A 14,913-nucleotide genomic window follows, 5' to 3' on the forward strand; every position below is an offset into this window, starting at 1 on the left:
CACTACTCCTATATCTTGGACTCTCTTAACAATCATGCCTCCAAAGAGACTAGAATCTGATGCACTTTTCCTCCTTTTGTTCTCATCCTTTTTTAGTGACCACATGACTAAAGTAGCATTATCCTTGCTGAAAGTCACTCCTTCCATTGGCTTTGTCTCCTTCCTCACTGCTTCAAGAACTAAAGCATCAGCTATATCTTATTCAGGGAGAATTAACACACCAGCTTTAGACACCATCTCTCTTCCTTTCTCAGGGGTGATAGTCTTAAACTCTTCCATCATTTCTTGCTTTATTTCTTCTTCTACCTGAGTTGCATCTCTGAGAGGTTGTTCACTCTTCCTCTGCTCACATCTGGCCTTGAATTGTTCCATGTTCTGCTTCCACACAAATTGCATGAAAGCCCCTGTTGTAACAAAGTTACTGTTAGCCAGGAATTCCTCACTAGCTTGCCTAACAGTAAGGTCTAATTATTTGCCCCTTATCTCACCATCAGTCAAGTTCATTTCAGCACTAGGTGGCTCCTCTAGCATCCCTTCTTGGGTCTCCTCATAGGTATAGGCAATCTCACCAAGACTCCCTAACTGTAATAATTGTTCAGCCACCACTTGCTCATATCCTATGTGGATAAGGGACTGAGATGGAGAATATTGAGGCTCATCAATTTCAACTTCCTTTCCCACTCCTTGCCTTTTAGGGGAATCCTGGATGTCAATGACATCTTCAATTTTCCTCTTCCCTCTTCAAGTGGAAGGCTCTCCTGTCACTGGCATCATCACAGTGTACTTTGACTTCTTATGCATTACATAATCACCAGGTGGGATAGCCTTAGCAAAGGCAGGCTTAGCCAGGACCAACTTAACCCTATCAGGATCATTTTGCATTATAGCCTCTCTTTTTTCTTTTAAGGTCTGCATGAGGTCTTCAAAATAAATAATCAAGAATTTGATTTTCTCCTCAAAAGGGTTGAAGCTGGAAAGCGGTTCATAACTACTATCAAATTGATGGATAAAATCAAGTGCCTTCTTATATGCAACCCACTTCTCCTTCCTTAGTTCCTGCTCATCTAAGCTGAATTCATTCCTAATTAAATCTTCAAGGAACTAAAATTAATGAGGCCTACCTTTACACACTGCCCTCTTTCTAAACATGCCATTGAAAAATTCCTCGGGGTCTGCACATCTTGAAACTGCAGTTGACAACCTATATGGCTTAAAGAATTCCTCAAAATATTTCCAGCCACCTTTGGTGATTACAAAATGGTGGGCCATGGTGATAGTTGGTAAAATGATCCCCTTACCCCTATTGGTCAGCTCTGCCTTTTGTACTCCTCCAATTTGTCTCAATACCTCTGCAATTCCTATCTTCAATGGGACCTGATAGGGTAGTTAATAAGGAGTGCCTCTGAGACCATATACTCTAAAAACAGTAGAAACAGGGTACAAATACATGTCTCCCCAATTGCAAACAATCTTAATGCCCTCTACAAACTCTTTAGGTCTGAGGAATTCCAAAAGAGCCTTAGGAATCCTAGGGTTTTTTGTGCATAAAAGAATTCTAATCTTATATGCAAAGCATCTATCAAACTTTAGAAAACTAGCATCTTCTCTATCCCAAGATAAAACAGTGCTCCAAAGTTGGACCGACATCTCCTCCTCATCCTTTACCTTAACCAAGTCCATTTCCTTTGCAAAATAGTCAGCACCTTTGAACAAAAACATATGCATTAATAGGGAGTACCATCCAAACGGCTTATCTACCTTACCATTTTTTATCCCTACTAGCCCTGCATGAATTGCATCAGCAAGGTATGGGACATAATCAAATGTTATTGCTAGGGAGGGGTTTAGAATTTGTGCAATCATTAGCATGTAATGGGTTGGCATGTTTTTCTCAGCATCATCTCCAACATAGGGCCCAATACATACCCTTAGCTCTCAGATTAAATAAATTGAGGGAGAATCGTTCCATTGTACTGGGGTCTACAACTGTTAACCCCCCTATCTTAACAAATAACTCTTTCAATGGGCCACTCCTAAGATGATCCCCTTGTGCATTGTAAATCTAGGCTAACGACTCAAATTCAATAGGCTCTAACAAATTGGAAGCCTCACTGAGTTTAAACACGTTTTTGAATTCATCATCTTTTATTTCAATCAGGGCTGATCCCTTTACATTCTTGATACATCTTGCTACAAGGTCATAATTCTGTGCAATTAGGGTCAACAGATCTATATCCATGAATACACCAGGGACCACAAGTTTCCCCACATCTAGTTCCCATATGCTATTCAAAGGGGCTCGGGAATGTCTTTGCCCAAAACTGACTTTGAACAGTCCTAAACCTGATATCCCTATTTCAGGGTCCCTTAACCAATTGCCTTTATCATATAGGCCATCTCCAATTCTCAAAGGAGGGTTCTTTGGTACTAACTCTTTGGCCTTTGCCCCAGCGTTGGTAGACATAGTTAACTATTCTAAAAAGTCATCACAAATGTTCTTGTCCTGATAATTCACTTTTCTTGTCAACTCCCTTCTTGGTGCCATCTTGAATAAGAAACTATACCAATTGAAACTAGCACAGACCTCAAATGAAAAGAATTCACACAACAATGATGGAAAACAGACTAGAATTATCAAGGAAAGCACAAAAACCTATTATTTGCCTGAAAAGAATCGCTCTACACCGATTGCTCTGCAACAGACTTCGATGAAATAATGCTAACAATCAAGTTGATGTGGTATCTAATACGGCAAGTTGGCATTGAATTTTTTTAGAAATTAACTCCGCATGCTTCAACTATCATTTCAGAATTGAATTCAAAACGGGCTCCAACGGGTCATATCTTCTCTGAGTCTTTCCTCTATTTCACTCTTTCGCTACTTCGCAAGACATAAAACCTTTGTACTTTTCTTTCGCAAAGCAACACTGGCCGTTGGATTCCGAGAACTTAAACTGCCTTTATCTCCGTCTGATCTCTCTTTGTTAATGTCGGGCCCTACCTTCTTTTCTCTACTTCGCGGGCTTTAACACTCGTGCACTTTTCCATCACGAAGCCACGCCAACCATTAGATCAAGCTCTAACCACCCAGTCTTTAACTCCAACAAGGACCGTCAGTCTCACTAACTAACCGCGCCTCATCTTAACAACTAATGGTTTTCACCATTTCGCAAAGACTAAGCTGCAGGCATCTTCGGGCCACGAAACAATGAGGACCATTTGATTGACCATGAGATGAATATCTTTTAACAGCCTTCAAACCTTTCAAGTGGGCCCTTTAACTCAGAGATCATTTATGTCACCTCTTCACTGGTTAAGAAATGCCATGTGGTAGTCGGCCATTAGCCTAGGAAGTTCCTTTGGGTTCCATTTTGAATCCACCACGTGTTTTACTTCACTATTCTCCACATAACTGTCGGTTTCACCCAAGCAAGCCCTCAACTATCCTTTAAAACCACGTATACTGGACAGGTCACCTTTTGTTCTATGAAACACACCATCTATCTTGCCACATCATGCTTTTGCGTGATTTCCACCTGTCTTTCACCATTTTGCAAAGACTAATCTTTGTTTGACTTGCGGCCACAAAACCACGACAATCGTTCGATCAAATCATACTTGATTGGCTTTTAACTTCATGCCCTACCTATCTTTTGGGCCCACTGGCCTCTTTCGCTATTTCATGATGACTATCTTGCGATTATTTTGTCTTCACGAATCCGCACGGGCCGTTAGATCTTGGGAACTTGCCTGTTGTTTATCCTTTCTATGACCGCCTCACCCGGGCCCACCACGGACCGCCAACTGAGTACCCCGTCACTGCTCAGTCACCGCCACTTGGACCTACCACTTTGATAGCCATCTTAGCGGGACCCGCCACCTTTTTGCTACTTCACAAAAGGTAGAACACGTGCATCTCCCGATCATGAATCAACGTGATTCGTTGATCCTTCTCCAACCCGATCACCTTTTAACCAAGGAAAACCGCTTGTCTCTGGGACCCGCCATGTGTTTTCGCTGTCTCGCAAAACATATACAATGTGCATCTCGGGCTAGCGAATCAACGTGAGCTGTTGGATCACAATCAAAATGCAATTCTTTTATCCAATGGTCAATCCACCTGGTCGGGCCTGCATGTGCCTTTCGCTATTTCCTGATGACTAACTTGCTAGCAACTTCGCTAACGAAGCAACGACAATCACTCAATCAACAAAGAGTTGCACAATATTTACTAGGCCCGACAAACATTAGAACAAGGTAAAGGAAGGGTGCATAAATTTGAAATATTAAGGGATCGCCTAGGGAAAAAAATAGAAGGGGGGGACACTTCTCATGATAGACCGACCCTTCTTTAAGTGACAAAAGTAACGCGCGAATAGAATCATAAGGGTTTTTCTCAAAAAACTGGAAGGGTTAGAAACAAAAACCTTAAACCCTCTTCTGGATCAAGAACAAAGAAGCAATAAGGCCACAATCAAACTCAAATTTTGCAAACTTTTAGCCAATTATGGAACAAGAATACCCATTTTTTAAACAGTGATAAGAGGTTCAAACTTTCCATTGCTTCTTCAAAAAATCATCCACGTAAACTTCAAGACAAGATTTTGACAAATCTATAAAGATTACCAAATTAACTCTTTGAAAAGTAGCAAGAGCATTACTATGACCAAAGGTAAGATAAAATAAGCATATGTCCCCCAAGGATAGGTAAATGTAGTTTTTATTGGTCTTCCAAAGCCACTTGTATCTAAATATACCCATTAAAGCCATATAAAGATGAGAAATGGTTACTGCATGCAAAATTATCTAGAACTTGATCAATAAATGGTAATGGAAAGTAATCTTTCTTGGTAAACTTATATAACTCTCTAAAGTCAACACATACCATCATTTCCCATTTTACTTTGAGACAATTACCCAGGGAGAAACCCATTGGATATCAAAAATTGGGTAGATGAATCCTACTTGTAATAACTTCTCAGTCTCTTGTTTCACAAATTCTCTTAATGTAGGAATGATTATCCTTTGTTATTGTCTAACAAGTTTAACATCCTCGTTATAAATATGATGTGTTTAAATATCAAGATGTATCATTTCATTTCCTTATAATCCCACACAAAATCTTTAGTCTTGTTTCTAAACTTCTTTCAAAACACTCTTATTCAGGAGGCAAAGACCCACTTATCAATAATGGGTTATCTCCCTTGACTTGAATCTTCTTAACCACATCCTACATATCTTCAAGATTTCCTATTGGAATGTTCAGTGGATAGGATTGTGGAAAATATTCATGAAAATGATAGTTATCACCTTACATTTTACATTGCTTTTGACTATCAAGTAACTATTCACATTATTTTCAGTTTAAGTTTGCGGGCAAAATTTTGATCGAGATGCCTTTTTTTCCTTCTTTATCTTTCCAGCTGCACTCAATGTACAGGCCAAATGTCATCTCGGCGTTGCCCTTGCGGCCCATATTTTATGTTTGAAGTCTGAAGGAGCACAGAGATGACAAATGGATCAGTTTTGGTGACTCGACATTTTTTTTGGGCCCCACCTTATAGGTTGAGGAGATGGGAGACACATGGAATCTCTGTGCTATTAGTAGTATTTCTGTTGGGATGATTTTCTGTGAAGATTCCTCCGAGCTTCCGTGTGTCCTTCAGTGTGTGTTGTTTGCCATTTTGCACCTAGCATAGACTTTTATGTTCAAGCGGGTATGAAGATCGTCATGACTGAGTAGGAGTAACAACTTCAGAGCTGTTTTACTGGGTACATTCTTGCGGAGTGCCATGGCATGGTTTTTCCATTTCAGCGGTGGTTGTGCTTGGTTGGTGGATGTTTGAATTGTTAGCAGAGTTGTGGGCTCTATTTATGCTTTGTTTTTCCCTTTTCTAGGGGTTCAGAACTTTCAAAAAGAAACAATTAAGTTTTCTTAGATAGAATTTTTAGCCTTTTAGTTGTTACTGTTTTCTAAAGAAGGTTAATCAAATTGTGCCTGTGGCCTTTGTAATGCCTCTTTTCAACATGTTTTGATGGTTTTCTGTGCTTTTCCCTTGTAATTCTAATAACTTTGGAAATATATATCTAAGACTCTGTCAATTAAACTATGTGTTGCACTTGTTATTTGGTAGATGCATGATTGATATTTCTTTGTGTTGTGAAGGAATTTTGATTGTATCTTAATTGTGGTTCTATTCAGATGTGTAGATTGTTGAATTGGGCTTCAAACCGCATGTCTTTGGGTTTTATATGTTGTTAATGTTTTTATAAAATGCTCTAGTGCATCACCTCAGTAGTTTAGATCTTGTTGTTTTAAGTTTCCTTCTTCCCCTTTTCTCAAAACCATAAAGAAGAGCTGACTTCTTAAACCCGAAGGTCATTCAGTGAGTCTTGCGTGATTGGTTCCCCCATCACTGAATTTCCCATAAGGTTGTTTGCTTTCAAAGTAAAATTTAGAGTCAACAGTAACTTCTGAATTTCGTTACTTCCTTCTATCAAATTTTCTTGATATTCTTCTGAATGAGTTGCTAAAGTAATAATTTCTAAATCAAAACATTCATCTTCTTCTGACTACATCCCCTCATCTATCCAATTTTGAGTTCCTGATTACAAAGAGGGTTTTTCAAGAGGATAATGTGAAAGCTCCTTTTGTTTGGTACCATTGAAAATTGTTATATTCCCTAAGAAGCAATCTATAAGAGCAATAGGAGTAGCTAACTAGGGTTTTCCTAAAATAATGGGATAACCAGTTTGTTTCTTCTTACCTTTTAAAACAAGAAAACCCACAAGATAATCCCAAGAGTTAATTTTGATCATAACAACCTCTAGGACCCCTAAAGGTTTATCAATTGATTGATCAACCAATCGTAAGACAATAGTTGTTAGTTGTATCTTAATTAACCCCAACTGCTATGTTGTTGATGTTACCATATTAATAGTAGCTTTAATATCTATCAACACATTGGAAATTTCTATCCTTTTTATGCTCAAAGAAATAAGTACACTTCCAGGGTCATCATACTTCAAAGCGATTAATTTTCCTGATAAAACATCATATAATTTTTCTCCAACCTAAATTGTAGATGGCATCTTTCTCTTCCTACCTAGAGTCTCAACACAAAGTGCTTTAATGACTTGGTTGATCTCTACATTAGCTTTTATATCTCTCAATAGTGGTATCTCAATATTGATCTTTTTCAATTCCTTCAACAATTCTGAATCTTCCAAAGGATCATGCTTTCCTTCATTGTTATTTTGTACTTCCTACTTAAGATGTTCAGGGAATGGAGTATTCTTGGGAAGAGGATCACTTTTATCATTTTTCTTATACTCCTTTAGTTTCCCCCTCTGGTTCTTGAATCAGTAGTCTAGAAGGAACAACTCTAGTTCTCAATCGAATTTCATTAACCTCAATCATATTTGAACTTGCAGTGGTCTGATCAACCCTATATGATTGTTTATTATTTGGGTTAGGGATAGGTTGAGCAGGAATTTGAGGTCGATTAACTTATCTATTACCTTTATTTTGTGTAGTGTTAGTTATTAATGGTTGAATTTCATTCTCAAGACATCTTGGATCTTAATATTTTCATGTTTTAAATTTGATTATTTTGCCATTGAGGTTGATTGGACTGCCATTGAGAAGGATTAGACTACCATTGAGGTGTGGTTTGTTGCAGCATTCACCAATCTGGAGGTCCCCATGAAGGTTTCCAAGGTGCTTACATTTGAGGGGGCTACATAGACATAGGTGGAGGCATCCATTGATTTTCCCAAGGGATTGGTCCCCAACTAGGATTATTCTTGGGCAAAAACTACCCTTGATAAGAGTTAAATACTACATTTTTTTTCTTTATCCTATGAAGTTCAATTCCTCTTCAACAATGGGAGTCTTCTTCAGATGATTCTTAATTTCAAGAAAAAGGTTGCATGAACTTGTAGCATGCATCTTCTCATAGATTTCACACAACTCTATTTGATTCAAGAGATAATCCCTCAATGAGTGCTTCTCCCTAAACTTAGGAAAATAAATTTCTAGAGGCTTGGTATTTATCCTACCAAGTTAAAAATTGAGACAAAGAACAATATCAATTTTAAGATCGGTTATTTCCTCTTGTAGCATCGTATATTATACACCCCTATTTACAGATATCCAATTCCAAACTTAGGTAAGCACTCACCTTAGTGTGTCCCATTTTATTTTTCATTTATAGGGCTTCTTTAGGCATTTAATTATTAATTTGATTAAATATAAAGGCCCTCTCTCATCAATTCATACATTATAAAATTGGGCACTTAACCCTAGGTGCGCCCCTTTTTATTTCATCTTAATTTAATCCTAATAATGTCCTAATTTCAATCTTAAAGACACAATTTTGCATATCTACACATCTTGGATTGACCTATTGTTAGTCAACAGATTTGTCTTTTATTCATTGTATTCTTAAATCTCTGTATGCCCATTAATTAAAAGACAAAAGCAACTAACTGATGGATAATTTTAGGAATAATTATTCTCTGCATACGGGTACAGCTCCCCAACAAAGAATGATTTTCAATCAGCTCTGATTATAGTAATTTAATTTACATACTTTTTACCCCAAAAGTACTTAAAGGCAGATTTATATTCACTTGTCAGCACACAATGAATATATTCTCAATTAACAACACCAATTTAATCATGAAGTTCACAGACTTCAAGCATTTTTTTTTCAAGGGAAAAGCATTTTACATGCATTCACATATAATGAGAAGAAAAGTAACAAACTCTGGATTCAAACTAAATCCACACAGAGATTATCATCCAAATCTATTAAACTCATAGATTTAATATTACAGAACTTGCAACAATTTTATTTATAAAAACTGTTCTCTTCTTTCTCAAAACATCATGAAAAACAGATCTTTATCTATTGCATTCCTTTTTCCCCCAAAATCTTTCGGAACCAAACAGAGTCTTTTTCATCCCTTAAATAGCCACAACAAGGCTTACAGTAAAGCGGGAAACACAGAAAAAACTAACTTTCCACCCCATGAAGTTCAACAAAATTTACCAAATGAAACTGTCTTTTTTCGATACCAGAAAACAGAGCCTATCGTCTAGAAAACATGAAAGAAATTTCAAGAAACAGATTCTTTCTTCCAATCAGAATACGTCGTAATGAAGTGTTGGATTACAGGCTTATGTGGAAGCCCCACATGTGCTATGCACTGCTTCCACACCTCCTTTTCCTTGTGAACCTATGCAGCTTTATCGGAGTGGCTATCCAAATGTCCAATGTATAGGAAGAGAAGCGACTCAATTTTGGTGATAGTAGTTAGGTCATCTGAGACCAAGCCTTTAGCCTCCTTCACATAGTTAATCTTTTTCTCAAAAGATTTTGTTATTACTTCGATAGTCTCTAGTGTTCCATCACTTTTTAGGCACTTAATTCCAATGCATAAGAGCTCATTTCGCATGGAAGTGGTTAACTCTACAAGTTGGCCTGCCAATTTTTTGAATTCTTCATATGCCTGTTTTATCAATGAATTCCTCCATTCAATATTCTTTTGGCAGACATACAAGATGTTATCATCCAGTCCTGGCACTGGTTTCTTAGTTAGGAATTTCATAACTCCTTAAGTTTGTACTTCTTGCATCTGTGTAGTCCTTGTTTCCCATTCCACCTCTTCATTTTTCCAATTACCTATTTCAGTCTCCAATTCCTTCATTACTTGTATTGCCCCATTATGAACTTTACTCAGGTTCTCAAAATACGCAACTCCAGATTTTCGCATCTGTTCCAACCACTCCATCACAGTTTTTGTTATCAGTCTATATTTCTGTATTTGTTCCAAGGTTTTCTGATTGACCAGGGACTTCGGATCAAATGATGTAGGCAATTGTGACAAGGGTTGAGGATTCAGACTGTTCACTGCCTCAATGTACTTTGCCATTATGCGCAACATCTCCTTCATTCGATGTTTGTCCCTTTCATCTTTCCAAGTCCTTGTGATAATCTTCTTAGTTGAAGCTTCAAGATGAAGAACGTCTATGGCACGAATAGCAGTCCCTATGTTTACTTTTTCAATAGTAAAATCTTGAACTGTAGGATTTTCAATCTTAGCATCTGTCAATGGATGTGCAATCTCTGCCACCCAATCTCCACTATCAACATCAAAATCAATTTTTAACACAGTCTTTGATTTCTTGGCTTTGGGAGTCTTTCCTAAGCACTTACTCACCATATCTTCCATTGGAATGGATGTGGGGACTATGTTTCTCTTCTTGCTACCAAGCATATTATCCAACCAGACTGGGCCTGTGGAAACTAGAGTCTTTACGGAATCAATTCCTGCATCTTTTTCATTTCTTATTACCATGATAGAATCTACCTAAAAGGTTTCCTGTGCTTGCTGACTGATTTCCTCATCATCTAGATTTTATTGCTCTGAACCTGGATTATCTTGAAGGGCATCCATTTCAAGATCAACCACTACTGTGTCTGGAGGAAAGAACCTTCTTTTACTTCTAGTTTTAGAGCGGGTAACTCTAATAGGAATCAATTGCCTTGTGCTTTGTAATGCCCTGCTCTTCTGCTCACCTTTATCCCTTTTGTGAGAATGACCTGCATCACAAGATTGAATAAATGTATTAGAAACCAGGCTCTTAGAGGATGAAGTTGAACCCTTCTGCCGACTTTGCCTTAATTGGTGTTGCTTAAGCCATTTCTCTGTTCTTCATATGACCATAAGGGTTCTAGCCTGAATATCTTCCTCCTCATTTTTCTCCCAATCTATCTCTGGGATTACCTCTAGTTGTTTATCTTCAACAAACTGTGGATCAATTAAATCTTTTCCATCTTCCTCAATATGAGCAGTCTTCATTTCTAGGCCATACTCTCTTACTTGTTGCACAGTGAATCTTAGGTGGGCTCTTCTCCGAACCTCATACTCATCCTCACAATTTATCCAGAAATCTTCTAGATTCGACATATGCTGAAAATGTTCACTAATTGTAAGATGAGCCATTGCAAAACCTTTAATATCAAAGTTAGTGCGAGGAATATACAGTTTGAAATTGAACCGTTTGAACTCTAGCTCTAGGTTCAAGGCATCTGAAATAGTATTGCAAGTGTAATGTGTTAGTTCAATAGGGAAAGATACTCTTGTTTGATGCTTTTCTCTGTATTTCTTTTCTATATAAGCAAGTTGTCTACTTACTTCCATTAGCACCTGTCTATCAAAGACATACCTCGGCAATTTATAGGGTTCTCCTTCAAAGCCACCAACCCTCAGATAAGTGAATCTAGAAAACTAAATATAGACACTGCCATAGGTACTTATAAACTGCATAGCTTCTTCAGTCAATCTCTTATGCATATCTCTCCTCAATTCAAATACTATCCTAGCTAGGAAAATATTTTGAACCTTATAATAATTCTCTGCTACCCTATGTTGCTGTAAATGTGGATGGTACTCATAAATTTTCATATTATTCTGCCAAACTTCATGGAATAAACCTGTCCATTGTCTTATACAAGCTAAGCAATATATAAGATAGGAAGACATATAGAAATTCTTGTTCCCAAAGAAGCTTAAACCCTCATGCATTCTCTCTACAATCAACTCGACCCAGTCTATATATCTTTTCTCACCAAAGATAACCTAAACAAAGAAATACATCCAATCCTCCCAGTAATAGGCAATCTGATTCCCCTGCATTCTATGTAAGAGAATGATAATGTCCCTTACTTCTTGAATCATGTGATCACGAGTTAATGGGCTGGGCAACCAAGAACCTCCTTTTTGGAATTTCAACAGCCAATTTCTAGCAATAACACTTCGGTAATAGGCCTTTTTTCTGAAAACAGCCCTTATGACTTGCAAACCGTCCAGTCTTCATACTGTTCTTTCTCAGGAATCCTCATTATTGTGGCAATAGTCTGTCGACTAATTACTAGCAAACTTTTCCCCTTTACATCTCTAATACACCTCTCGACAGGGTCATATCTGCTCATCCATTCTAAAACTAACTCTGGACATGATACGGTAGGGGGAAATGTTGCGGCTTCAATTAACCCACTGTCTAGAATCTTCTGCATTAACGAGGTATTGGCAGAATCGCGTGCTCTTTCATGAAATTCCTCTAAATTCATTGCTGGCAAGAAGGTGTCTCCTATGTCTGGCAGGGAACAGACTAAACCAGATTTTGGGTCCGGCTGAGGTGGTTTTGGTCTCATCTTTACTCAACAAACAGGAAAAGTGCACAGCAAGAAGAATAGATTGAACTAACTAAAATACTAAACAACACTTTTCAATTTACGCAATTTAACAAGGAAGAAAGAAGAACTTTGAGCTCACCTTTCATGCAGAACCGAAAATTCACACAAAGCTAAGGAAAGAAACTACCGCCGCCGCTACTTCCCTACTGACTGATTTGAGCAAACAATAGAGGCCAATAATTTACTTTCAAAGAAACAGACTTATAACATAACCTGAAATGTCGGCTGCATGACTCTTTATGACTCTTGCCTGTCAGATTATTCGTGCCCATTGTGCTGAGAGGATTTGATCCTGACACCTTATTAATTCCTGCGTGCCTTCTCCTTTCATATCTTTCCTCAATATGATTATCTTTAGTATGGATGTCATTATCATTCATTTCCCTTGAGGTTCATCATTCAAATCCAGAATATTCCCTTATATGCCGATACTTTATTACTTTGTCTTCAAAATTATCTATCCTCGAACCTTGAACGTTGAACAACTTAAAAGTAGTTCAGAGGTTCAAGTTCAAGACTGCACTAGAGAACAAAACATTTAGCCAAACAAGGACTCACACTTTATGAACACGACTCACAAAGACTTAATACAAGATGTTTGAACCTTGAACCTTGAACCACCAAAAAGAAGGTTCAAAGGTTCAAGTTCAACGACAATTATCACAAAGTCTATTGACACCCTATTAAACATAGACATTACTTTATAAACCGACTTTGAACTTTGAACTTTGAACCACTTTTTTGAAAGGTTCAAGGTTTAAGTTCAAGAAAGACCACAAAACAATAACTTTCTTTGGATGTAGAAAAATTAAAAGAGCAGACTAACACCTATCATGCTGTATTTAGCATTAGAATCGTGATATCTCACATCCCTAGAAAATTGGAAAAAAGGTTAGTTGGACCAGGTAGTATACTATGTGGTCCCAAAAAAAATTTCACAGAGTAAGAGTTAATTCATGAAACATAAGCACAGAGTCAACCACAACACATGACACAAATATTTGTACGTGGAAACCCTGTAAGGGGAAAAACCACGGTGGGAAACCTTACCCACAATCAAATGATACTACTGCAGATAGTAAGTGTACAAGAGGGGTCTACACATGCAGAAAGGCCAACAGCCTAGAGCTCACTACTCAAACACAAATGGGAGTCACACTGACTACAGATGGATGGTTAAATCTAATGAGAATGTACTGCACAAAATAGCATCTTCATATGCTGGATTCAGTACCAGTGTAATGCTGATATGCTTCTACAAAAACCTAGCTTCACCTTCAAATGATGTCTTTGTGTATACCTCTGCTTAATCTCGCATATACCTTCTTATAATTCTTTTTCGCATTCCACACATTTGATCTTACAAATAAGATCTTACATTTATACCATACCCTAAGACCAATTTTAGTAGGTCGGCTCTACAAGATATTACAATAAAACATTTTACAATTAATACAATATCCGATGCAATAACCAATTGAACATGTCGGCTTAATGCATTTACAACAATAATAAATCATCTCCATAGTGTGCCATGCTGATCTGGAAAAGATAAACCTACCGGTGTAACCCTAGATAACCTGGACCTATTTGCCAGTGAAAGAAAATATGCAAATAAGAATATACCAATGATATTACTTCAAGGAAAAGTGTCTGTTGGGTCTCAAATCAACAGATTGGATAGGTTCTAAGGAAATGCCAACTCCTATGATCAAACCCTCCAATTGACTTGGCCAACTTATAGAGTGAACCTATTTGGTTACTGACTCTCTCACTTTAGGCTCTATAGGACCTAGGCGGGTATACCTATTCACTAGTTGTTTTCAAAGACTAATGCCTTTTATAGCAGATTAAGTATCTTGATCTGGCTTCCTCCTATCATAGAATGGCATAAGTTCTTGGAATGGAGATATAGCAGATGAGTTCAAGATTGTTGTTGTGGAAGCTATTCGATCTTTGTGCTTAGAATTTTAGATGTATACACTATTGCCAACTTACTCTATGCTTCCTACTCAATTACTCCTATTGTAAAATAAAATATGATGAATATGGTGATAAGTTGCAATTTACAAATGGCCAATGCCTTCTTTGCTGTCTGGGCTACAGAGTCTTTATATTGCCTTAGGACTTATTGTATGAACTTGTGAGATAGTTTTTAAACCCACCCCTTTTATGGATCTGTCAGTTACTATTTCTTATGAGATCAATTGAATGCCTATATCATAAGTTTCTTGAATGAATTTAACCCTACCTTTAAGGGACCATCCAAGTAAGCACTGCAAAGAACAATTATAATTCACAAGTAGAACTTTTATTTCAACCTTATAACATAAAACATAAATTTCACTCAAAGAATATGAATAACCTTATCTCCTTTAGATAATATCACAAGTAATTTCCAACAACGAATGAAATAATCCACAACACATATGCAAAGAAAAGACAACTGATTATATTATGTATCCGTCAAAATTTGTGTAACAGGAAACTTACAAGCTATCATATATCATTGTATTCTTGCTATCATGTTCTATCTCTCCAATTACAAGAAACCTTTCTCATATATATATGAGAGCAAATGCTATTTATGAAAAGACATGTCTTTTCGAAATACTAACTGTCAATTTGAACATTCTTAACAAACTTA

The sequence above is a fragment of the Cryptomeria japonica genome, chromosome 9 (assembly GCF_030272615.1).
Source record: "Cryptomeria japonica chromosome 9, Sugi_1.0, whole genome shotgun sequence".
In the NCBI taxonomy this organism is placed as follows: domain Eukaryota; kingdom Viridiplantae; phylum Streptophyta; class Pinopsida; order Cupressales; family Cupressaceae; genus Cryptomeria; species Cryptomeria japonica.